We start from the raw sequence: 20497 nt of genomic DNA, 5'->3' as shown, positions 1-20497 counted from the left end.
GGCCAAAAGCAGAAGACCAACATGTTTCCACTCGGTTTCGAACCGAGGACCTTTCGCGTGTGAGGCGAACTTGATAACCACTACACTATGGAAACAACTGACATACAATGGGTTCCTTCAGCAAAGGAAATTTTACGTAATCTGCCAATTGTCAGCGGCTCATCCTCTCATTGAATCAAATGTGAAAGACCAGCAGTTGGCCTCCTTTGCAATGCCGTCATGCCCACATGCTAGTATCAGTTCTGTCTTCAAACGAATTTAATCAGGAACCTGCAAAGTGACTTCACACCAATCAAGTCACTTCGTCATACTACACAAGATTCAGAAACAAAAAGCAACTACTGTGTTCCTGACGTAACAATTCACAGGACTCTTCTCACTACCATAATAGGATTGGCAAGGTATCGTTTCATTTCAGTAGGATCAATGATTTCGCACTCAACTTCTGCAAGGCCTCTGCTCCGGACACCCGCTAAGAAGCATCTGATGATTGAACATCAAAATCAGGCCCCTTGCTTGCATTTAGTCTTTTGGCTAATTTTATTTCTCACATGCTGGTTGAATTTTGAGGTATACAGTATGTAGAACTATTAAGACAGTGAAGACCGACACTTTGTGTAATGTCATGCATTGTGTCAGTGTGTGAGACTTATGAACAAGGGCAACTTGATTTCACTGGTGTGTTGGATTTGATGCTTGTGCCAAAAGTAGAAGACTACCATGTTTCCACTCGGATTCGAGCCGAGGACTTTTCGCGTGTAAAGCGAATGTGATAACCACTACACTATGGAAACAACTGACATGCAGTGGCTTCCTTCAGCAAAGGACATTTTAGGTAATCTGCCAATTGTCAGTGGCTCATCCTCTCATTGAATCAAATGTGAAAAACCAGCAGTTGGCCTCCTTTGCAATGCCGTCATGCCCACATGCTAGTATCAGTTCTGTCTTCAAACGACATTAATCAGGAACCTGCAAAGTGACTTCACACCAATCAAGTCACTTCGTCATACTTCACAAGATTCAGAAACAGAAAGCAACTGCTGTGTTCCTAACGTAACAATTCACAGTACTCTTCTCACTACCATGATAGGATTGGCAAGGTATCGTTTCATTTCAGTAGGATCAATGATTTCGCACTCAACTTCTGCCAGGCCTCTGCTCCGGACACCCGCTAAGAAGCATCTGATGATTGAACATCAAAATCAGGCCGCTTGCTTGCATATGCTCTTTTGGCTAATTTTATTTCTCACATGCTGGTTGAGTTTTGAGCTATATGTAGAACTATTAAGAAAGTGAAGGCTGACACTTTGTGGAACACCATGCATTTTGTCATTGTGTGAGACTTATGAACGAGGGCAACTTGGTTTAACTGGTGTGTTGGATTTGAAGCTTGGGCCAAAAGCAGAAGACCAACATGTTTCCACTCGGTTTCGAACCGAGGACCTTTCGCGTGTGAGGCGAACTTGATAACCACTACACTATGGAAACAACTGACATACAATGGGTTCCTTCAGCAAAGGAAATTTTACGTAATCTGCCAATTGTCAGCGGCTCATCCTCTCATTGAATCAAATGTGAAAGACCAGCAGTTGGCCTCCTTTGCAATGCCGTCATGCCCACATGCTAGTATCAGTTCTGTCTTCAAACGAATTTAATCAGGAACCTGCAAAGTGACTTCACACCAATCAAGTCACTTCGTCATACTACACAAGATTCAGAAACAAAAAGCAACTACTGTGTTCCTGACGTAACAATTCACAGGACTCTTCTCACTACCATAATAGGATTGGCAAGGTATCGTTTCATTTCAGTAGGATCAATGATTTCGCACTCAACTTCTGCAAGGCCTCTGCTCCGGACACCCGCTAAGAAGCATCTGATGATTGAACATCAAAATCAGGCCCCTTGCTTGCATTTAGTCTTTTGGCTAATTTTATTTCTCACATGCTGGTTGAATTTTGAGGTATACAGTATGTAGAACTATTAAGACAGTGAAGACCGACACTTTGTGTAATGTCATGCATTGTGTCAGTGTGTGAGACTTATGAACAAGGGCAACTTGGTTTCACTGGTGTGTTGGATTTGATGCTTGTGCCAAAAGTAGAAGACTACCATGTTTCCACTCGGATTCGAGCCGAGGACTTTTCGCGTGTAAAGCGAATGTGATAACCACTACACTATGGAAACAACTGACATGCAGTGGCTTCCTTCAGCAAAGGACATTTTAGGTAATCTGCCAATTGTCAGTGGCTCATCCTCTCATTGAATCAAATGTGAAAAACCAGCAGTTGGCCTCCTTTGCAATGCCGTCATGCCCACATGCTAGTATCAGTTCTGTCTTCAAACGAATTTAATCAGGAACCTGCAAAGTGACTTCACACCAATCAAGTCACTTCGTCATACTACACAAGATTCAGAAACAGAAAGCAACTGCTGTGTTCCTAACGTAACAATTCACAGTACTCTTCTCACTACCATGATAGGATTGGCAAGGTATCGTTTCATTTCAGTAGGATCAATGACTTCGCACTCAACTTCTGCAAGGCCTCTGCTCCGGACACCCGCTAAGAAGCATCTGATGATTGAACATCAAAATCAGGCCGCTTGCTTGCATATGCTCTTTTGGCTAATTTTATTTCTCACATGCTGGTTGAGTTTTGAGCTATATGTAGAACTATTAAGAAAGTGAAGGCTGACACTTTGTGGAACACCATGCATTTTGTCATTGTGTGAGACTTATGAACGAGGGCAACTTGGTTTAACTGGTGTGTTGGATTTGAAGCTTGGGCCAAAAGCAGAAGACCAACATGTTTCCACTCGGTTTCGAACCGAGGACCTTTCGCGTGTGAGGCGAACGTGATAACCACTACACTATGGAAACAACTGACATACAATGGCTTCCTTCAGCAAAGGAAATTTTACGTAATCTGCCAATTGTCAGCGGCTCATCCTCTCATTGAATCAAATGTGAAAGACCAGCAGTTGGCCTCCTTTGCAATGCCGTCATGCCCACATGCTAGTATCAGTTCTGTCTTCAAACGAATTTAATCAGGAACCTGCAAAGTGACTTCACACCAATCAAGTCACTTCGTCATACTACACAAGATTCAGAAACAAAAAGCAACTACTGTGTTCCTGACGTAACAATTCACAGGACTCTTCTCACTACCATAATAGGATTGGCAAGGTATCGTTTCATTTCAGTAGGATCAATGATTTCGCACTCAACTTCTGCAAGGCCTCTGCTCCGGACACCCGCTAAGAAGCATCTGATGATTGAACATCAAAATCAGGCCCCTTGCTTGCATTTAGTCTTTTGGCTAATTTTATTTCTCACATGCTGGTTGAATTTTGAGGTATATAGTATGTAGAACTATTAAGACAGTGAAGACCGACACTTTGTGTAATGTCATGCATTGTGTCAGTGTGTGAGACTTATGAACAAGGGCAACTTGGTTTCACTGGTGTGTTGGATTTGATGCTTGTGCCAAAAGTAGAAGACTACCATGTTTCCACTCGGATTCGAGCCGAGGACTTTTCGCGTGTTAGGCGAATGTGATAACCACTACACTATGGAAACAACTGATATGCAATGGCTTCCTTCAGCAAAGGAAATTTTAGGTAATCTGCCAATTGTCAGTGGCTCATCCTCTCATTGAATCAAATGTGAAAGACCAGCAGTTGGCCTCCTTTGCAATGCCGTCATGCCCACATGCTAGTATCAGTTCTGTCTTCAAACGAATTTAATCAGGAACCTGCAAAGTGACTTCACACCAATCAAGTCACTTCGTCATACTACACAAGATTCAGAAACAAAAAGCAACTACTGTGTTCCTGACGTAACAATTCACAGGACTCTTCTCACTACCATAATAGGATTGGCAAGGTATCGTTTCATTTCAGTAGGATCAATGATTTCGCACTCAACTTCTGCAAGGCCTCTGCTCCGGACACCCGCTAAGAAGCATCTGATGATTGAACATCAAAATCAGGCCCCTTGCTTGCATTTAGTCTTTTGGCTAATTTTATTTCTCACATGCTGGTTGAATTTTGAGGTATACAGTATGTAGAACTATTAAGACAGTGAAGACCGACACTTTGTGTAATGTCATGCATTGTGTCAGTGTGTGAGACTTATGAACAAGGGCAACTTGATTTCACTGGTGTGTTGGATTTGATGCTTGTGCCAAAAGTAGAAGACTACCATGTTTCCACTCGGATTCGAGCCGAGGACTTTTCGCGTGTAAAGCGAATGTGATAACCACTACACTATGGAAACAACTGACATGCAGTGGCTTCCTTCAGCAAAGGACATTTTAGGTAATCTGCCAATTGTCAGTGGCTCATCCTCTCATTGAATCAAATGTGAAAAACCAGCAGTTGGCCTCCTTTGCAATGCCGTCATGCCCACATGCTAGTATCAGTTCTGTCTTCAAACGACATTAATCAGGAACCTGCAAAGTGACTTCACACCAATCAAGTCACTTCGTCATACTTCACAAGATTCAGAAACAGAAAGCAACTGCTGTGTTCCTAACGTAACAATTCACAGTACTCTTCTCACTACCATGATAGGATTGGCAAGGTATCGTTTCATTTCAGTAGGATCAATGATTTCGCACTCAACTTCTGCCAGGCCTCTGCTCCGGACACCCGCTAAGAAGCATCTGATGATTGAACATCAAAATCAGGCCGCTTGCTTGCATATGCTCTTTTGGCTAATTTTATTTCTCACATGCTGGTTGAGTTTTGAGCTATATGTAGAACTATTAAGAAAGTGAAGGCTGACACTTTGTGGAACACCATGCATTTTGTCATTGTGTGAGACTTATGAACGAGGGCAACTTGGTTTAACTGGTGTGTTGGATTTGAAGCTTGGGCCAAAAGCAGAAGACCAACATGTTTCCACTCGGTTTCGAACCGAGGACCTTTCGCGTGTGAGGCGAACTTGATAACCACTACACTATGGAAACAACTGACATACAATGGGTTCCTTCAGCAAAGGAAATTTTACGTAATCTGCCAATTGTCAGCGGCTCATCCTCTCATTGAATCAAATGTGAAAGACCAGCAGTTGGCCTCCTTTGCAATGCCGTCATGCCCACATGCTAGTATCAGTTCTGTCTTCAAACGAATTTAATCAGGAACCTGCAAAGTGACTTCACACCAATCAAGTCACTTCGTCATACTACACAAGATTCAGAAACAAAAAGCAACTACTGTGTTCCTGACGTAACAATTCACAGGACTCTTCTCACTACCATAATAGGATTGGCAAGGTATCGTTTCATTTCAGTAGGATCAATGATTTCGCACTCAACTTCTGCAAGGCCTCTGCTCCGGACACCCGCTAAGAAGCATCTGATGATTGAACATCAAAATCAGGCCCCTTGCTTGCATTTAGTCTTTTGGCTAATTTTATTTCTCACATGCTGGTTGAATTTTGAGGTATACAGTATGTAGAACTATTAAGACAGTGAAGACCGACACTTTGTGTAATGTCATGCATTGTGTCAGTGTGTGAGACTTATGAACAAGGGCAACTTGGTTTCACTGGTGTGTTGGATTTGATGCTTGTGCCAAAAGTAGAAGACTACCATGTTTCCACTCGGATTCGAGCCGAGGACTTTTCGCGTGTAAAGCGAATGTGATAACCACTACACTATGGAAACAACTGACATGCAGTGGCTTCCTTCAGCAAAGGACATTTTAGGTAATCTGCCAATTGTCAGTGGCTCATCCTCTCATTGAATCAAATGTGAAAAACCAGCAGTTGGCCTCCTTTGCAATGCCGTCATGCCCACATGCTAGTATCAGTTCTGTCTTCAAACGAATTTAATCAGGAACCTGCAAAGTGACTTCACACCAATCAAGTCACTTCGTCATACTACACAAGATTCAGAAACAGAAAGCAACTGCTGTGTTCCTAACGTAACAATTCACAGTACTCTTCTCACTACCATGATAGGATTGGCAAGGTATCGTTTCATTTCAGTAGGATCAATGACTTCGCACTCAACTTCTGCAAGGCCTCTGCTCCGGACACCCGCTAAGAAGCATCTGATGATTGAACATCAAAATCAGGCCGCTTGCTTGCATATGCTCTTTTGGCTAATTTTATTTCTCACATGCTGGTTGAGTTTTGAGCTATATGTAGAACTATTAAGAAAGTGAAGGCTGACACTTTGTGGAACACCATGCATTTTGTCATTGTGTGAGACTTATGAACGAGGGCAACTTGGTTTAACTGGTGTGTTGGATTTGAAGCTTGGGCCAAAAGCAGAAGACCAACATGTTTCCACTCGGTTTCGAACCGAGGACCTTTCGCGTGTGAGGCGAACATGATAACCACTACACTATGGAAACAACTGACATACAATGGCTTCCTTCAGCAAAGGAAATTTTACGTAATCTGCCAATTGTCAGCGGCTCATCCTCTCATTGAATCAAATGTGAAAGACCAGCAGTTGGCCTCCTTTGCAATGCCGTCATGCCCACATGCTAGTATCAGTTCTGTCTTCAAACGAATTTAATCAGGAACCTGCAAAGTGACTTCACACCAATCAAGTCACTTCGTCATACTACACAAGATTCAGAAACAAAAAGCAACTACTGTGTTCCTGACGTAACAATTCACAGGACTCTTCTCACTACCATAATAGGATTGGCAAGGTATCGTTTCATTTCAGTAGGATCAATGATTTCGCACTCAACTTCTGCAAGGCCTCTGCTCCGGACACCCGCTAAGAAGCATCTGATGATTGAACATCAAAATCAGGCCCCTTGCTTGCATTTAGTCTTTTGGCTAATTTTATTTCTCACATGCTGGTTGAATTTTGAGGTATACAGTATGTAGAACTATTAAGACAGTGAAGACCGACACTTTGTGTAATGTCATGCATTGTGTCAGTGTGTGAGACTTATGAACAAGGGCAACTTGGTTTCACTGGTGTGTTGGATTTGATGCTTGTGCCAAAAGTAGAAGACTACCATGTTTCCACTCGGATTCGAGCCGAGGACTTTTCGCGTGTTAGGCGAATGTGATAACCACTACACTATGGAAACAACTGATATGCAATGGCTTCCTTCAGCAAAGGAAATTTTAGGTAATCTGCCAATTGTCAGTGGCTCATCCTCTCATTGAATCAAATGTGAAAGACCAGCAGTTGGCCTCCTTTGCAATGCCGTCATGCCCACATGCTAGTATCAGTTCTGTCTTCAAACGAATTTAATCAGGAACCTGCAAAGTGACTTCACACCAATCAAGTCACTTCGTCATACTACACAAGATTCAGAAACAAAAAGCAACTACTGTGTTCCTGACGTAACAATTCACAGGACTCTTCTCACTACCATAATAGGATTGGCAAGGTATCGTTTCATTTCAGTAGGATCAATGATTTCGCATTCAACTTCTGCAAGGCCTCTGCTCCGGACACCCGCTAAGAAGCATCTGATGATTGAACATCAAAATCAGGCCGCTTGCTTGCATATGCTCTTTTGGCTAATTTTATTTCTCACATGCTGGTTGAATTTTGAAGTATGCAGTATGTAGAACTATTAAGAAAGTGAAGGCTGAAACTTTGTGGAACACCATGCATTTTGTCATTGTGTGAGACTTATGAACAAGGGCAACTTGGTTTAACTGGTGTGTTGGATTTGAAGCTTGGGCCAAAAGCAGAAGACCAACATGTTTCCACTCGGTTTCGAACCGAGGACCTTTCGCGTGTTAGGCGAATGTGATAACCACTACACTATGGAAACAACTGATATGCAATGGCTTCCTTCAGCAAAGGAAATTTTAGGTAATCTGCCAATTGTCAGTGGCTCATCCTCTCATTGAATCAAATGTGAAAAACCAGCAGTTGGCCTCTTTGCAATGCCGTCATGCCCACATGCTAGTATCAGTTCTGTCTTCAAACGACATTAATCAGGAACCTGCAAAGTGACTTCACACCAATCAAGTCACTTCGTCATACTTCACAAGATTCAGAAACAGAAAGCAACTGCTGTGTTCCTAACGTAACAATTCACAGTACTCTTCTCACTACCATGATAGGATTGGCAAGGTATCGTTTCATTTCAGTAGGATCAATGATTTCGCACTCAACTTCTGCCAGGCCTCTGCTCCGGACACCCGCTAAGAAGCATCTGATGATTGAACATCAAAATCAGGCCGCTTGCTTGCATATGCTCTTTTGGCTAATTTTATTTCTCACATGCTGGTTGAGTTTTGAGCTATATGTAGAACTATTAAGAAAGTGAAGGCTGACACTTTGTGGAACACCATGCATTTTGTCATTGTGTGAGACTTATGAACGAGGGCAACTTGGTTTAACTGGTGTGTTGGATTTGAAGCTTGGGCCAAAAGCAGAAGACCAACATGTTTCCACTCGGTTTCGAACCGAGGACCTTTCGCGTGTGAGGCGAACGTGATAACCACTACACTATGGAAACAACTGACATACAATGGCTTCCTTCAGCAAAGGAAATTTTACGTAATCTGCCAATTGTCAGCGGCTCATCCTCTCATTGAATCAAATGTGAAAGACCAGCAGTTGGCCTCCTTTGCAATGCCGTCATGCCCACATGCTAGTATCAGTTCTGTCTTCAAATGAATTTAATCAGGAACCTGCAAAGTGACTTCACACCAATCAAGTCACTTCGTCATACTACACAAGATTCAGAAACAAAAAGCAACTACTGTGTTCCTGACGTAACAATTCACAGGACTCTTCTCACTCCCATAATAGGATTGGCAAGGTATCGTTTCATTTCAGTAGGATCAATGATTTCGCACTCAACTTCTGCAAGGCCTCTGCTCCGGACACCCGCTAAGAAGCATCTGATGATTGAACATCAAAATCAGGCCGCTTGCTTGCATATGCTCTTTTGGCTAATTTTATTTCTCACATGCTGGTTGAGTTTTGAGCTATATGTAGAACTATTAAGAAAGTGAAGGCTGACACTTTGTGGAACACCATGCATTTTGTCATTGTGTGAGACTTATGAACAAGGGCAACTTGGTTTAACTGGTGTGTTGGATTTGAAGCTTGGGCCAAAAGCAGAAGACCAACATGTTTCCACTCGGTTTCGAACCGAGGACCTTTCGCGTGTTAGGCGAATGTGATAACCACTACACTATGGAAACAACTGATATGCAATGGCTTCCTTCAGCAAAGGAAATTTTAGGTAATCTGCCAATTGTCAGTGGCTCATCCTCTCATTGAATCAAATGTGAAAAACCAGCAGTTGGCCTCTTTGCAATGCCGTCATGCCCACATGCTAGTATCAGTTCTGTCTTCAAACGACATTAATCAGGAACCTGCAAAGTGACTTCACACCAATCAAGTCACTTCGTCATACTTCACAAGATTCAGAAACAGAAAGCAACTGCTGTGTTCCTAACGTAACAATTCACAGTACTCTTCTCACTACCATGATAGGATTGGCAAGGTATCGTTTCATTTCAGTAGGATCAATGATTTCGCACTCAACTTCTGCCAGGCCTCTGCTCCGGACACCCGCTAAGAAGCATCTGATGATTGAACATCAAAATCAGGCCGCTTGCTTGCATATGCTCTTTTGGCTAATTTTATTTCTCACATGCTGGTTGAGTTTTGAGCTATATGTAGAACTATTAAGAAAGTGAAGGCTGACACTTTGTGGAACACCATGCATTTTGTCATTGTGTGAGACTTATGAACGAGGGCAACTTGGTTTAACTGGTGTGTTGGATTTGAAGCTTGGGCCAAAAGCAGAAGACCAACATGTTTCCACTCGGTTTCGAACCGAGGACCTTTCGCGTGTGAGGCGAACGTGATAACCACTACACTATGGAAACAACTGACATACAATGGCTTCCTTCAGCAAAGGAAATTTTACGTAATCTGCCAATTGTCAGCGGCTCATCCTCTCATTGAATCAAATGTGAAAGACCAGCAGTTGGCCTCCTTTGCAATGCCGTCATGCCCACATGCTAGTATCAGTTCTGTCTTCAAATGAATTTAATCAGGAACCTGCAAAGTGACTTCACACCAATCAAGTCACTTCGTCATACTACACAAGATTCAGAAACAAAAAGCAACTACTGTGTTCCTGACGTAACAATTCACAGGACTCTTCTCACTCCCATAATAGGATTGGCAAGGTATCGTTTCATTTCAGTAGGATCAATGATTTCGCACTCAACTTCTGCAAGGCCTCTGCTCCGGACACCCGCTAAGAAGCATCTGATGATTGAACATCAAAATCAGGCCGCTTGCTTGCATATGCTCTTTTGGCTAATTTTATTTCTCACATGCTGGTTGAGTTTTGAGCTATATGTAGAACTATTAAGAAAGTGAAGGCTGACACTTTGTGGAACACCATGCATTTTGTCATTGTGTGAGACTTATGAACAAGGGCAACTTGGTTTAACTGGTGTGTTGGATTTGAAGCTTGGGCCAAAAGCAGAAGACCAACATGTTTCCACTCGGTTTCGAACCGAGGACCTTTCGCGTGTTAGGCGAATGTGATAACCACTACACTATGGAAACAACTGATATGCAATGGCTTCCTTCAGCAAAGGAAATTTTAGGTAATCTGCCAATTGTCAGTGGCTCATCCTCTCATTGAATCAAATGTGAAAAACCAGCAGTTGGCCTCTTTGCAATGCCGTCATGCCCACATGCTAGTATCAGTTCTGTCTTCAAACGACATTAATCAGGAACCTGCAAAGTGACTTCACACCAATCAAGTCACTTCGTCATACTTCACAAGATTCAGAAACAGAAAGCAACTGCTGTGTTCCTAACGTAACAATTCACAGTACTCTTCTCACTACCATGATAGGATTGGCAAGGTATCGTTTCATTTCAGTAGGATCAATGATTTCGCACTCAACTTCTGCCAGGCCTCTGCTCCGGACACCCGCTAAGAAGCATCTGATGATTGAACATCAAAATCAGGCCGCTTGCTTGCATATGCTCTTTTGGCTAATTTTATTTCTCACATGCTGGTTGAGTTTTGAGCTATATGTAGAACTATTAAGAAAGTGAAGGCTGACACTTTGTGGAACACCATGCATTTTGTCATTGTGTGAGACTTATGAACGAGGGCAACTTGGTTTAACTGGTGTGTTGGATTTGAAGCTTGGGCCAAAAGCAGAAGACCAACATGTTTCCACTCGGTTTCGAACCGAGGACCTTTCGCGTGTGAGGCGAACGTGATAACCACTACACTATGGAAACAACTGACATACAATGGCTTCCTTCAGCAAAGGAAATTTTACGTAATCTGCCAATTGTCAGCGGCTCATCCTCTCATTGAATCAAATGTGAAAGACCAGCAGTTGGCCTCCTTTGCAATGCCGTCATGCCCACATGCTAGTATCAGTTCTGTCTTCAAATGAATTTAATCAGGAACCTGCAAAGTGACTTCACACCAATCAAGTCACTTCGTCATACTACACAAGATTCAGAAACAAAAAGCAACTACTGTGTTCCTGACGTAACAATTCACAGGACTCTTCTCACTCCCATAATAGGATTGGCAAGGTATCGTTTCATTTCAGTAGGATCAATGATTTCGCACTCAACTTCTGCAAGGCCTCTGCTCCGGACACCCGCTAAGAAGCATCTGATGATTGAACATCAAAATCAGGCCGCTTGCTTGCATATGCTCTTTTGGCTAATTTTATTTCTCACATGCTGGTTGAGTTTTGAGCTATATGTAGAACTATTAAGAAAGTGAAGGCTGACACTTTGTGGAACACCATGCATTTTGTCATTGTGTGAGACTTATGAACAAGGGCAACTTGGTTTAACTGGTGTGTTGGATTTGAAGCTTGGGCCAAAAGCAGAAGACCAACATGTTTCCACTCGGTTTCGAACCGAGGACCTTTCGCGTGTTAGGCGAATGTGATAACCACTACACTATGGAAACAACTGATATGCAATGGCTTCCTTCAGCAAAGGAAATTTTAGGTAATCTGCCAATTGTCAGTGGCTCATCCTCTCATTGAATCAAATGTGAAAAACCAGCAGTTGGCCTCTTTGCAATGCCGTCATGCCCACATGCTAGTATCAGTTCTGTCTTCAAACGACATTAATCAGGAACCTGCAAAGTGACTTCACACCAATCAAGTCACTTCGTCATACTTCACAAGATTCAGAAACAGAAAGCAACTGCTGTGTTCCTAACGTAACAATTCACAGTACTCTTCTCACTACCATGATAGGATTGGCAAGGTATCGTTTCATTTCAGTAGGATCAATGATTTCGCACTCAACTTCTGCCAGGCCTCTGCTCCGGACACCCGCTAAGAAGCATCTGATGATTGAACATCAAAATCAGGCCGCTTGCTTGCATATGCTCTTTTGGCTAATTTTATTTCTCACATGCTGGTTGAGTTTTGAGCTATATGTAGAACTATTAAGAAAGTGAAGGCTGACACTTTGTGGAACACCATGCATTTTGTCATTGTGTGAGACTTATGAACGAGGGCAACTTGGTTTAACTGGTGTGTTGGATTTGAAGCTTGGGCCAAAAGCAGAAGACCAACATGTTTCCACTCGGTTTCGAACCGAGGACCTTTCGCGTGTGAGGCGAACGTGATAACCACTACACTATGGAAACAACTGACATACAATGGCTTCCTTCAGCAAAGGAAATTTTACGTAATCTGCCAATTGTCAGCGGCTCATCCTCTCATTGAATCAAATGTGAAAGACCAGCAGTTGGCCTCCTTTGCAATGCCGTCATGCCCACATGCTAGTATCAGTTCTGTCTTCAAATGAATTTAATCAGGAACCTGCAAAGTGACTTCACACCAATCAAGTCACTTCGTCATACTACACAAGATTCAGAAACAAAAAGCAACTACTGTGTTCCTGACGTAACAATTCACAGGACTCTTCTCACTCCCATAATAGGATTGGCAAGGTATCGTTTCATTTCAGTAGGATCAATGATTTCGCACTCAACTTCTGCAAGGCCTCTGCTCCGGACACCCGCTAAGAAGCATCTGATGATTGAACATCAAAATCAGGCCGCTTGCTTGCATATGCTCTTTTGGCTAATTTTATTTCTCACATGCTGGTTGAGTTTTGAGCTATATGTAGAACTATTAAGAAAGTGAAGGCTGACACTTTGTGGAACACCATGCATTTTGTCATTGTGTGAGACTTATGAACAAGGGCAACTTGGTTTAACTGGTGTGTTGGATTTGAAGCTTGGGCCAAAAGCAGAAGACCAACATGTTTCCACTCGGTTTCGAACCGAGGACCTTTCGCGTGTTAGGCGAATGTGATAACCACTACACTATGGAAACAACTGATATGCAATGGCTTCCTTCAGCAAAGGAAATTTTAGGTAATCTGCCAATTGTCAGTGGCTCATCCTCTCATTGAATCAAATGTGAAAAACCAGCAGTTGGCCTCTTTGCAATGCCGTCATGCCCACATGCTAGTATCAGTTCTGTCTTCAAACGACATTAATCAGGAACCTGCAAAGTGACTTCACACCAATCAAGTCACTTCGTCATACTTCACAAGATTCAGAAACAGAAAGCAACTGCTGTGTTCCTAACGTAACAATTCACAGTACTCTTCTCACTACCATGATAGGATTGGCAAGGTATCGTTTCATTTCAGTAGGATCAATGATTTCGCACTCAACTTCTGCCAGGCCTCTGCTCCGGACACCCGCTAAGAAGCATCTGATGATTGAACATCAAAATCAGGCCGCTTGCTTGCATATGCTCTTTTGGCTAATTTTATTTCTCACATGCTGGTTGAGTTTTGAGCTATATGTAGAACTATTAAGAAAGTGAAGGCTGACACTTTGTGGAACACCATGCATTTTGTCATTGTGTGAGACTTATGAACGAGGGCAACTTGGTTTAACTGGTGTGTTGGATTTGAAGCTTGGGCCAAAAGCAGAAGACCAACATGTTTCCACTCGGTTTCGAACCGAGGACCTTTCGCGTGTGAGGCGAACGTGATAACCACTACACTATGGAAACAACTGACATACAATGGCTTCCTTCAGCAAAGGAAATTTTACGTAATCTGCCAATTGTCAGCGGCTCATCCTCTCATTGAATCAAATGTGAAAGACCAGCAGTTGGCCTCCTTTGCAATGCCGTCATGCCCACATGCTAGTATCAGTTCTGTCTTCAAATGAATTTAATCAGGAACCTGCAAAGTGACTTCACACCAATCAAGTCACTTCGTCATACTACACAAGATTCAGAAACAAAAAGCAACTACTGTGTTCCTGACGTAACAATTCACAGGACTCTTCTCACTCCCATAATAGGATTGGCAAGGTATCGTTTCATTTCAGTAGGATCAATGATTTCGCACTCAACTTCTGCAAGGCCTCTGCTCCGGACACCCGCTAAGAAGCATCTGATGATTGAACATCAAAATCAGGCCGCTTGCTTGCATATGCTCTTTTGGCTAATTTTATTTCTCACATGCTGGTTGAGTTTTGAGCTATATGTAGAACTATTAAGAAAGTGAAGGCTGACACTTTGTGGAACACCATGCATTTTGTCATTGTGTGAGACTTATGAACAAGGGCAACTTGGTTTAACTGGTGTGTTGGATTTGAAGCTTGGGCCAAAAGCAGAAGACCAACATGTTTCCACTCGGTTTCGAACCGAGGACCTTTCGCGTGTTAGGCGAATGTGATAACCACTACACTATGGAAACAACTGATATGCAATGGCTTCCTTCAGCAAAGGAAATTTTAGGTAATCTGCCAATTGTCAGTGGCTCATCCTCTCATTGAATCAAATGTGAAAAACCAGCAGTTGGCCTCTTTGCAATGCCGTCATGCCCACATGCTAGTATCAGTTCTGTCTTCAAACGACATTAATCAGGAACCTGCAAAGTGACTTCACACCAATCAAGTCACTTCGTCATACTTCACAAGATTCAGAAACAGAAAGCAACTGCTGTGTTCCTAACGTAACAATTCACAGTACTCTTCTCACTACCATGATAGGATTGGCAAGGTATCGTTTCATTTCAGTAGGATCAATGATTTCGCACTCAACTTCTGCCAGGCCTCTGCTCCGGACACCCGCTAAGAAGCATCTGATGATTGAACATCAAAATCAGGCCGCTTGCTTGCATATGCTCTTTTGGCTAATTTTATTTCTCACATGCTGGTTGAGTTTTGAGCTATATGTAGAACTATTAAGAAAGTGAAGGCTGACACTTTGTGGAACACCATGCATTTTGTCATTGTGTGAGACTTATGAACGAGGGCAACTTGGTTTAACTGGTGTGTTGGATTTGAAGCTTGGGCCAAAAGCAAAAGACCAACATGTTTCCACTCGGTTTCGAACCGAGGACCTTTTGCGTGTTAGGCGAATGTGATAACCACTATACTATGGAAACATCTGATATGCAACGGCTTCCTTCAGCAAAGGAAATTTTAGGTAATCTGCCAATTGTCAGTGGCTCATCCTCTCATTGAATCAAATGTGAAAAACCAGCAGTTGGCCTCTTTGCAATGCCGTCATGCCCACATGCTAGTATCAGTTCTGTCTTCAAACGACATTAATCAGGAACCTGCAAAGTGACTTCACACCAATCAAGTCACTTCGTCATACTACACAAGATTCAGAAACAAAAAGCAACTGCTGTGTTCCTAACGTAACAATTCACAGGACTCTTCTAACTACCATAATAGGATTGGCAAAGTATCGTTTCATTTCAGTAGGATCAATGATTTCGCACTCAACTTCTGCAAGGCCTCTGCTCCGGACACCCGCTAAGAAGCATCTGATGATTGAACATCAAAATCAGGCCGCTTGCTTGCATTTAGTCTTTTGGCTAATTTTATTTCTCACATGCTGGTTGACGTTTGAGCTATATGTAGAACTATTAAGAAAGTGAAGGCTGACACTTTGTGGAACACCATGCATTTTGTCATTGTGTGAAACTTATGAACGAGGGCAACTTGGTTTAACTGGTGTGTTGGATTTCAAGCTTGGGCCAAAAGCAGAAGACCAACATGTTTCCACTCGGTTTCGAACCGAGGACCTTTCGCGTGTGAGGTGAACGTGATAACCACTACACTATGGAAACAACTGACATGCAATGGCTTCCTTCAGGAAAGGAAATTTTACGTAATCTGCCAATTGTCAGTGGCTCATTCTCTCATTGAATCAAATGTGAAAAACTAGCAGTTGGCCTCCTTTGTAATGCTGTCATGCTACAGTTGGATGTCTCGAGACCGGTCTCAAAACCACTTTTACGCTGTCTTGGTCTTGTCACAGTCTCGACGGTCTATGGTCTTGGTCTCAGATCCCTCAGTCTTATCTTGGTCTCGCTGTTTTGGTCTTGCTGTCTAAGATCGACATAGTGGTCGGGAGATTTGGAACGAAAAGTATCCATGACACACAACGTAACGTTTCATAATGCAACATTATTATTATTTCGCCTTTTGCGCCCTTCAAATGCAACCAATCAATGACATACATGCATTTTGTTGTGATTCAGACATAGGCGCTCATCAAATTAAAATCCGCATTATACGCGCAAAATAAGTGTAGCGCTAGTTAAACGTTATTTAAATGTGTAATCACATGCCACTGCAGACATCAAGATGTCAGAATCTTTTAAGCACTTGTCCTTATTCTTATTAATGCACTATTTGATGTGCAGTTTGTATTGGTATATAGTATTTGTAGTTTGCATTTGATTCATGTGACATGTGCGCATGTCTTTGTATTGTTTTATTACAGTATTTTACTTAAAATGGTTTTGTTTGACTAAATAAATGTGACCATTGACTTTTAATTAACATCTGCATATGACGTTGTGTTGACTTAACAGGCCTAATCCATTTCAAGGAAGTTGATATCATACAGTGTCATTTTGCTAGTACTACTACAATGGGACATCATGCTATTTCAAGTTTATAATTGTGTATCTTCAATTTGATGTTACAATTTCATCTACAAATTAAGTATAATTGAAATCAGTTACATATTTCCCATCCTTTAGACAGTTGCTGGAGGTGTTAGCTGTTTTGTCAGATGACTTTGGGACCAGTCAGTACCTGTCATGTCAGTCCTCAACAGCACACAAAAGTTAAGGGAGTCTCTTTTTTTGGTCTCGGTCTTGGTCTCGTCTCGACTTTGTCTTGGTCTTGACTCGGTCTGTCTTGGTCCTGTCTTGGTCTCGATACATTCTGGTCTTGGTAGTGTCTTGGTCTTGGTTTAGGTGGTCTTGACTACAAGTCTACTAGATGTTAAAACAGAGTACAATGTTCATATAAAAATCAAATATGAAATACTAAATTTACTACCAGAGAACTCTTTTTGGCTCCAGCCTTTGCAGAACCCTTCTGACATCTCTAGAGACTCCTGAAACTTTGGTTTTCAAAGGCCTTTGAGTTCAGGTTCAGCATTAAAATGATTTGGCTTTGTTGGTGCTTGACCTGCTCCAGAAGAGTGAGCATATGCAACTGGGCAGCTGTAATATGAAAAAAAAGACCACACCAGTAGGTTAAAGTTACAAAACAAAAATGCACGTCTTTGTAACAGCGCTGTTTATAAACGCCACACTTAAAAAACGCATGTAAAAATATAGACATTTTACCGTGTTTGAGTGGCTATACTGATCAGGTACTTTTTTGACAAATAAATGACTAAAACTGGCAATTTTGCCATAAATTTGTTGAATTGCTGCAGTAAAGTACGTGGCATACCCTGAGAACCGCAACCTGACATATGCTGGCCTACATAACGGTTATGGGACTTGCCGCTTCCAGTGAACAGCCTGACCAGACATTCTATTCTTATAGGGACTATATTTTTAAAAGCACATTGGAACATTATTAAATGCTAAGTGAGGTTATTTTCTTCAGAAAAAAATAATCATGATTAGTTTATTCTATTACTATTTTTCGTTCGTTAGCCGTGGTAACCGCACACTTCGTTGTAGTTTATCCCTTACTTATTCAAATTTTTCTTCGAGGATTTAATGACAGAAAGGTCCACTGTGTTTTGAGTGAAACAGAGAGAGGCTAGCATACAACATAACCGTTTTATCTAAATTTATTTAATCATTGATCATTCATAAACTCTCACAAAAAATGCAACAAAAACATGGAAGAAAGAAAATCACCAACCTTTATCAATTGTTCCACATTTCTTCTTCCCTTTGTTCTTAGGTTTTCTTATTTGTCGGTTTCTCTTCTCTTTAGTCAGCCCATGTGCAAAATTCTTGGACTGATCTCGCGACTGATTTAAATACAGGCGTGCAAAACGTAGCGCGAACGCGCACCTCAAATTCTTTGCGCATCACCTGCTGCGCATCTGCTAAGTGACTGCATCATATGTATACAGTTAGGCAAATGTGCACAGATCCTTGGAGCGTATACAGACCAACAGTATCATTTAGAACTCTGGACAGATTCTGGTGCAGACTCTCCTGCCAAGATGTCACCGGTGCCCGAATTTAAGGAGACGCAGGCGGATCTGGCCCAGAATCACTTGCTATGTGGGTTAACTTTGCTGGGGTACACTACCAATTATACGTAGTTGGAAAGGAACAGGAAATTAACATTAAACCAGAAAACAGTGAACAAATAGAACTGAAGGCAGTGAAGTATTTTGAAATATACTAAACAAGCAAACATTTAACAACCAGAAAAATTGGAAGAAAAATAACTTAACAATTATGAATAAATCAAAAACAGAAAAACATCACCCTCTAAATGCGCACACCTGCTAAACAGACATACCATTTTTCAAACAAACACACCTACAAATTTTCAGGGTTTGCATGCAAAACAGAAAGCAACAAAATGTTCTTTACATACATGATTCCCGCATTTCAAGAAAGTCATTGTGGCTTGCTAATCCTGCAAATTTTGCACTGTCTCCGCTTTTTCGACTGTGTGCTTCTCCTGGCTTATGGAGACGAAGGGGGAGGGGCAGTTGCTCTCATACTCCTTACCAGTGCTGTAGAGGAGGGGAGCTGGGGAATCCGTGTCCTCTGCCCCATTGCAGGGCTCAGCAGGGATTTACCCAGCTCCTCTAAAAAGTACCTCCGCCAATTTCTGGGGGTATGGCCTCCAGGAGGGATTTAACTCCCTCCACAGAACAAAGACATTGTATGCCAACAAGTCTAGCATATTGTAAAAGATTGCCAGGGGCCAGCAAGCAGTTTTGTGCTTGCAGCTGTAGCTGGCTATAAGCTGGTCGAGGGTGTCCACCCCTGCCTTCAATCTATTGTACTGTAATATCATGGCCGGTTTTTTGTCATGTCGGTGTGGAAGGAAAATTGGACACAAGTAGGCCCAGGAGGGGAGGCATATTAGGTCTGTTATGTCTTAGGCCTTAGGTAAGAACACACTTTTTTGGGAGGTGCTCAGCAGGATGACTTTTTTTTTTTGCCATGTAAGACACAATCAGTGAACACAAATTTGGATGAATAAGTCTGCCTAGTTTTACAGTCCAGAATTACAGAGGGCAGATCTGGTTTATTCTTCCTAATCATGCCCAGCATGGTAATTTTTTTTAAACAGCTGCTGTCCCAGGTCATAGGAGGTGAAGAAGTTGCCTAAAGTGACAGTGACCCTGAAAATCTTCTGTCATATGTAGAACAACTCGCATGGCTTGTTGAACTTCGGCTCCCTCGGTGGGCTTGCCAGTGTACACCTGCACCTTCCACCCGAAGTTCGACGCCACATCGCAGGTCACCCACAGCTTGATGCCGTATTTTCCCGGCTTATTTGGCAAATACTGCCGGAAACCACAGCGACCTACAAAATGACAAAACGAGAATATGTATTTGCTGTGGAATAAATCCATCAACCACCAGTGCATTTGAATTATGCAAAATGCGTCATTTATACATCCGATGAAAAAAAATGCAACCATGCAGTCTGACCAAATAAATGCACATATTTTACTCCAGAAAGGAGAGGTACCCCAAGAAATGCATCTAATTCAGTTTCATTTGTATCTCTCCAATCAGTCCCGAATTTCTTACTCCCTCCCAAATTTGTCATTTTAATTATAATTGTTTTCATTGATTTAGGGTAAACTACATTGAAGGTTGATACAATGTCTTCAGCCTCAGCCGAGCACAGTCGTGTTGGTCCCAGATTTTTCTTCATTGTAAATTCTGCAGGCGCATGCAGTTTGCACCGGCAAATTTAGCCGTTTTTGGATGTGTAAGACCCTGCACATCTTCATTCTCCGAACTGTCGTCATCACTTACAGGACTCCCTTCCTCACTTTCTTAACTATCTTCCGCTGCACTTTCTGGTGTCTCCATCACACTCCATTATCTCTTCCTCCAGGTATTCTGAGACATTTGTTGGGTCTGCAGCCACAAGATCAGCCACTGCCCAGCTGGAGTAGCACCTCACCATCTCTCCAAACCACCAAATGAAGATTCACTAAGATGTGCTGATGTACCGCAGTGGCTGGCCATGCCTCTGTCTTTTGATCCCTGCTGTATTTTGAAAACATTCCCTTTTA

General features: G+C 42.2%; 24 non-coding genes across 24 annotated transcripts; all 24 read right to left on the bottom strand.

The window, feature by feature from the left end:
- Positions 1-22: 22 nt before the first annotated feature.
- trnav-cac (transfer RNA valine (anticodon CAC)) lies at positions 23-95 on the bottom strand. The gene has a single exon. It is a non-coding gene; the product is annotated as a tRNA-Val (tRNA).
- A 626-nt stretch (positions 96-721) lies between these two features.
- Positions 722-794, bottom strand: trnav-uac (transfer RNA valine (anticodon UAC)). Its single transcript has one exon. It is a non-coding gene; the product is annotated as a tRNA-Val (tRNA).
- Positions 795-1415: 621 nt separating this feature from the next.
- trnav-cac (transfer RNA valine (anticodon CAC)) lies at positions 1416-1488 on the bottom strand. Its single transcript has one exon. It is a non-coding gene; the product is annotated as a tRNA-Val (tRNA).
- A 626-nt stretch (positions 1489-2114) lies between these two features.
- On the bottom strand, positions 2115-2187 carry trnav-uac (transfer RNA valine (anticodon UAC)). Its single transcript has one exon. It is a non-coding gene; the product is annotated as a tRNA-Val (tRNA).
- A 621-nt stretch (positions 2188-2808) lies between these two features.
- Positions 2809-2881, bottom strand: trnav-cac (transfer RNA valine (anticodon CAC)). The gene has a single exon. It is a non-coding gene; the product is annotated as a tRNA-Val (tRNA).
- A 626-nt stretch (positions 2882-3507) lies between these two features.
- Positions 3508-3580, bottom strand: trnav-aac (transfer RNA valine (anticodon AAC)). The gene has a single exon. It is a non-coding gene; the product is annotated as a tRNA-Val (tRNA).
- A 626-nt stretch (positions 3581-4206) lies between these two features.
- Positions 4207-4279, bottom strand: trnav-uac (transfer RNA valine (anticodon UAC)). The gene has a single exon. It is a non-coding gene; the product is annotated as a tRNA-Val (tRNA).
- A 621-nt stretch (positions 4280-4900) lies between these two features.
- On the bottom strand, positions 4901-4973 carry trnav-cac (transfer RNA valine (anticodon CAC)). Its single transcript has one exon. It is a non-coding gene; the product is annotated as a tRNA-Val (tRNA).
- A 626-nt stretch (positions 4974-5599) lies between these two features.
- trnav-uac (transfer RNA valine (anticodon UAC)) lies at positions 5600-5672 on the bottom strand. Its single transcript has one exon. It is a non-coding gene; the product is annotated as a tRNA-Val (tRNA).
- Positions 5673-6293: 621 nt separating this feature from the next.
- On the bottom strand, positions 6294-6366 carry trnav-cac (transfer RNA valine (anticodon CAC)). Its single transcript has one exon. It is a non-coding gene; the product is annotated as a tRNA-Val (tRNA).
- Positions 6367-6992: 626 nt separating this feature from the next.
- trnav-aac (transfer RNA valine (anticodon AAC)) lies at positions 6993-7065 on the bottom strand. The gene has a single exon. It is a non-coding gene; the product is annotated as a tRNA-Val (tRNA).
- Positions 7066-7691: 626 nt separating this feature from the next.
- trnav-aac (transfer RNA valine (anticodon AAC)) lies at positions 7692-7764 on the bottom strand. The gene has a single exon. It is a non-coding gene; the product is annotated as a tRNA-Val (tRNA).
- A 620-nt stretch (positions 7765-8384) lies between these two features.
- On the bottom strand, positions 8385-8457 carry trnav-cac (transfer RNA valine (anticodon CAC)). Its single transcript has one exon. It is a non-coding gene; the product is annotated as a tRNA-Val (tRNA).
- A 621-nt stretch (positions 8458-9078) lies between these two features.
- Positions 9079-9151, bottom strand: trnav-aac (transfer RNA valine (anticodon AAC)). Its single transcript has one exon. It is a non-coding gene; the product is annotated as a tRNA-Val (tRNA).
- A 620-nt stretch (positions 9152-9771) lies between these two features.
- trnav-cac (transfer RNA valine (anticodon CAC)) lies at positions 9772-9844 on the bottom strand. Its single transcript has one exon. It is a non-coding gene; the product is annotated as a tRNA-Val (tRNA).
- A 621-nt stretch (positions 9845-10465) lies between these two features.
- On the bottom strand, positions 10466-10538 carry trnav-aac (transfer RNA valine (anticodon AAC)). The gene has a single exon. It is a non-coding gene; the product is annotated as a tRNA-Val (tRNA).
- Positions 10539-11158: 620 nt separating this feature from the next.
- On the bottom strand, positions 11159-11231 carry trnav-cac (transfer RNA valine (anticodon CAC)). Its single transcript has one exon. It is a non-coding gene; the product is annotated as a tRNA-Val (tRNA).
- Positions 11232-11852: 621 nt separating this feature from the next.
- On the bottom strand, positions 11853-11925 carry trnav-aac (transfer RNA valine (anticodon AAC)). The gene has a single exon. It is a non-coding gene; the product is annotated as a tRNA-Val (tRNA).
- A 620-nt stretch (positions 11926-12545) lies between these two features.
- Positions 12546-12618, bottom strand: trnav-cac (transfer RNA valine (anticodon CAC)). The gene has a single exon. It is a non-coding gene; the product is annotated as a tRNA-Val (tRNA).
- A 621-nt stretch (positions 12619-13239) lies between these two features.
- On the bottom strand, positions 13240-13312 carry trnav-aac (transfer RNA valine (anticodon AAC)). The gene has a single exon. It is a non-coding gene; the product is annotated as a tRNA-Val (tRNA).
- A 620-nt stretch (positions 13313-13932) lies between these two features.
- On the bottom strand, positions 13933-14005 carry trnav-cac (transfer RNA valine (anticodon CAC)). The gene has a single exon. It is a non-coding gene; the product is annotated as a tRNA-Val (tRNA).
- A 621-nt stretch (positions 14006-14626) lies between these two features.
- Positions 14627-14699, bottom strand: trnav-aac (transfer RNA valine (anticodon AAC)). Its single transcript has one exon. It is a non-coding gene; the product is annotated as a tRNA-Val (tRNA).
- Positions 14700-15319: 620 nt separating this feature from the next.
- On the bottom strand, positions 15320-15392 carry trnav-aac (transfer RNA valine (anticodon AAC)). Its single transcript has one exon. It is a non-coding gene; the product is annotated as a tRNA-Val (tRNA).
- A 620-nt stretch (positions 15393-16012) lies between these two features.
- Positions 16013-16085, bottom strand: trnav-cac (transfer RNA valine (anticodon CAC)). The gene has a single exon. It is a non-coding gene; the product is annotated as a tRNA-Val (tRNA).
- Positions 16086-20497: the final 4412 nt, after the last annotated feature.

Source organism: Paramormyrops kingsleyae, chromosome 1, assembly GCF_048594095.1.
Source record: "Paramormyrops kingsleyae isolate MSU_618 chromosome 1, PKINGS_0.4, whole genome shotgun sequence".
Taxonomy (NCBI): domain Eukaryota; kingdom Metazoa; phylum Chordata; class Actinopteri; order Osteoglossiformes; family Mormyridae; genus Paramormyrops; species Paramormyrops kingsleyae.
This window is presented reverse-complemented; position numbering and strand designations above follow the sequence as displayed.